Source organism: Condylura cristata, unplaced genomic scaffold (assembly GCF_000260355.1).
Source record: "Condylura cristata isolate star-nosed mole 26May11 unplaced genomic scaffold, ConCri1.0 scaffold00018, whole genome shotgun sequence".
Taxonomy (NCBI): Eukaryota; Metazoa; Chordata; class Mammalia; order Eulipotyphla; family Talpidae; genus Condylura; species Condylura cristata.
In genome coordinates, this window is record NW_004567119.1 from 23,410,807 (window position 1) to 23,415,182 (window position 4,376).

Consider the following 4,376-nt stretch of genomic DNA (forward strand, 5'->3'; position numbering starts at 1 on the left):
TTCCTTTCACTGTGAGGCTCCTATTTGCTTTCCGGAGGACTCTGGTTCTCAGGGCCTCCCTGTGCCAGCCCAAATACGGGCTAGATGGATTTATGGTAACTGCTCTGCAATCACTAGCTTTCCAAGGAGGGAAAGTTAAACTGTTAAACTACATTTAGTCAGTGCCCATTCCTCTTGTGATGGGTCTTGCTTCAGTGCCCACCTTGCTCCTTCACCCCCTGGCCTCCCTGCCCCCCCATGAAAAATTCCCCTGGAAAATGTCAATTTAAAAATTCACAGGCACGCTTTGTTCTGGAGTTTGTCCTTGTGCAACGTGGTGTTTTAACATTGGCAAAATGTAGTGGAGAAAAGCCTTCGTGCTCTGAGTAATTTCTGATTTTTGCCTCAAGTACTTTATAGCCAATACTCAAACTAAACATAACTTTGCATCCTCAGAGGCAGAATATAGAAGTCACACAATCTAAAACTGTATTATTATGCTAAGTGAAAGTCACAAAGACACATCACTGTGTGATCCTGTTTTATATAAATTATCCACAAATAGTCAAATCTATAGAGACAGAAAGTAGATTCATGGTTGCCTGGAACTGGGAAATAGAGGAAGGAGAGCAGGGAGAAGTGTTTGGGGGCTTGTGATGTCGGTGATCTGAAATTACATTATTGTGATGGTTGTACAGTAGATACATATGCTAAATAACATTTGCTTGTACACTCTAAATGGGTATGTGAAATATTTTTAAATGCATTGAGGTATCCAAATATAATAAATAATAAGAATAAAATTATGTTAGATATTTGTGGGGCTTTTCCAAAATTCTCATAATACTTTCAAATATCTTTTAAACATTAATATTTTGCATAAAAATATGTCCAGGAAGGACAATACTCACTATCTATATCTGAGAAACAGATAAGTCAAAACCTCCAATTCATTGTCTACTTTGGATTATTTCTCTTAATATCTTTAATGCCCTCTTCTATTCACATCTCTCTCTCTCTCCACACACACACACACACACACAATCTACATTTGTAGCTTGAAGGATGAAAAGCCATACAATTTAAATTAGGTTCATTTTAAGTTTTTCTCAAAATTAAGATACCTAAAGAAAAATAACGGATGGTTTCATTCATAGCAGGAGCATAAAGGACCGGGGTTGGGGGTGGGTAATAATAATAATGAACAACTGTATACCAGAGACATTTTACAGGGGTGGAATGAGGGGTGGGATCAAAAATGGCAGGGGGATGAAGGGGATTACCCAGACTATGGTGATGGCACACTGGTGATTCGGTGATGGGAAGCCCACATGGACTACAACTGAGATGGAAAAGGCACAAAATGATGTAAAAATAAAGTATAATAATAATAATAATGATAATAATAAATAAAAGACACCTGCTAATACCCAAACAATTCAAAGTTTGTTACTTTATAGATAGATAGAATTCTATATTTAAATTTATGCATTAAAGTCTACAGTCACATTATATCATCTTTATTGCAATTATCAAACAATTATACACCATTCTATCCTAGAAAGCACATAGAGGAATTTTGAAACCTGCCCAAAATTAAACGACTCTGAACTTTAGATGTGACAGAATAGACGATGTAGGGGGTGAAAGGCTGTGATTTGGCAGTCCTTCAGAGATCCTGTAGTAAATTCTAAATTTAAAAGATTACACAAGAGAAGTACAATCTGGATGTGCCCAAGGTGTAACTGACAAATTAACAAAATAGTGCAAAAATCCCTACTATCTTACACAGAAAAATTCTTATATACAATAGTTGGAGCTTACATTCACAGACAAGTGACATTTGCTGAGACAACTAAGCCAACCCGCACTCTGTGTCTCCCAGAGATCTGCCAAAAAAAAAAAAAAAAGTAATTGCTAAAAAGAAGTCTGATGCTTATAATCACTTAAAAATTATTTCCCTAGGTTAACAGACACCAAATTAAAATAATCAAGAGTTTGAGTGATTATTTTATGTTTTTATATGAAACCGGTTTGGGAGAGGTCTGTACAATGGACATGTTGCACGTCCATTAGATTTGCAGAAATTTCCAGGAAGAATTAATTCACAGCAGCTCAACCTGGTAGGAAAGCAGACAAATTGGCTCCGGTTCCTGGGAGCAGGCGGTGTGCAGGTGGGTGTGGTGGTAACATGCTGCGCTGATTGGCTGCTTTGGGCCGATCAGGTGCCTGGTTCTTGTGCAGGCTCACATGGTCTCCAAGACAGGCATCTGCCTTGGAGAAGAGCCTCCTCCTTCCAGATCAAGGTTACTTGATCGTGGATAACGAGACGTTTAACATTTTCCATAACGACATTTCCTTTGTAACAAATCAGGTTCAAAAGAAACATTTTATAAACATTTAAGAAACCAGTACTCTCACGGTAGGACTCTTGCACCTGGTATACATTCAAAATGATGGGAGAGGAAAGTTAAATGGTCAAAAACTCTAGAGCTTCACATCCTTATGTCGGAAAATGGATCTCTCTCTCTCGCTCCCTCCCTGAATTCTTCTGTCATCTATTTCTTTAGCCCCATCAGTCATGTAGCTACCTATTATCTATGTAGCTACCATCATCTATCTTTTATTATTTTTTTAGTAAGGGCCACCTATTTGTATTCACTATGTACTTTTATGCCCTTCTGCATGTAATCATTACAGATATGTTGCCAGCTTAGTATCACCACTGTATAAATAAGAAAAGAAAGAAAGAGAAAAAGAGAGAGAATGATATTTATACTTTAATGTTGTATAACTGTAGACTAGAAAAGTCTGGATAGCAGATTTTATTTTGGCTAAAATGTATCAAAACATCTAATGCACTCTAAGAGAAGGTCAGCCTGGAGAGGCTCTGGTCTTTTAGAAACATATTACTGTAAAAGACATGAGTCATGCAAACACAATAATCATAAATATAAGATATGTTAAAAAAAACTTACCAAATTTTAATGAGAAAAAAATCAGGATGTTTACTTAACAAATGTCCATAAAACACCTTTCTGCCGCTACCCACGGTGTATACACCGTGTTACAGCATTAACTCTTGGCAGAAGGAGCTCAGCTGAGTTAGAACAGCACTGTGATGGCCCTGCCGGTGAGTGAGGTGAGGGTTTAGCTTTGGGATGTGGTGTGTGAAGCTGGAGGGCTCCTGGCGGGAAGCTGAGATGCTGGTCTAACAGAGTGCCCTTTATTCATTAGCCAGTGAAGCTATGTTGTAGAAATCCCCAGTAGCTCACTTCAAGGCAAGATTAAATTCAGACAGAATATAGTTTTCCACTGGCAAAGTTGGGTGTTTTGTGAAATTTTTAAAGCGCCAATAAATGTTATATTTGGTCCATTTACTAATATTTAAGTAAAGACATTGAGGTTATTTTCTTTTCTTTGGAGATAAAGTCATTGTAGGATGTGGAGAAAATTATTTCTGAAAAGGGCACGGTGTTACGTAATCTAGACATATCTTAAAGGGCTTTGGTTTTCTTGAGAAAGGGATAGCCACCCCCCTCTACTTCCAAAACCAAAAGGAAATAGGAAACTATTAAGTTTTGAAATTAGATTTGTCTAAGTTAAGACGAAGAATAAAGATCATTTTAAAAGAATAAAAACAAAAAAGTCAATGCATTGCTGCTGTGACTTTCCTAGAACAAGCTTTTAGGGTGAAAGGCATCCATATAAACATGCCAGAAAAGCAGATGCTGTCACAGAAACTAGACAGGCCAAGGGGGAGATAGACACAGGCCTTTCCTAGAAGGCAGCTCAAACAAAGAAGAAATTCCCACAAACCACTGGATGGATTTATACTCAATCTTCATCTTTCAAAAAAAAAAAAAATAATAATAATACTTAAGCCCATGGAAGATATAAAAGGAAACTTTGTATGAGGTTTAGTTAATGGGTTGAGTATGCACGACCATGAAAGTTTTTTTTTTTGCTGGGTGTTTCAGTTCGGAGATAACTTCTGAAAGGACGGCAAAGCCTTAGGCTGAAATGAGCTGAGCTAGACTTGGAAGTTATGCTTGAAGTGCCCTCTGCTGCCTTCTGGAGACACTGTAACATTTCAGAAACACATTTTAGCAGGCTCGGTGGAAATCAACTGGATTAACCACTTGGCATTTATTTTGAGGTTTTATTTCTTTTATAAGTTTGCATGTCACATGAATAAGGTAACATACTGCTCTTCTCGCCTCTGTGGTCCTGTCCTCAGCCAAACTGTGGGAAGCAGGAGGGTCTTAGCCATTTTTGGATGGTTTAATAACACTGAGTAAAAGTAATGATCCAATGCTAACTGGAGGAGAAACAAGATATTTTCATTTAAGAATGTGACACTGAACGTGTGCACACACGACCTTGTCATACTGTAG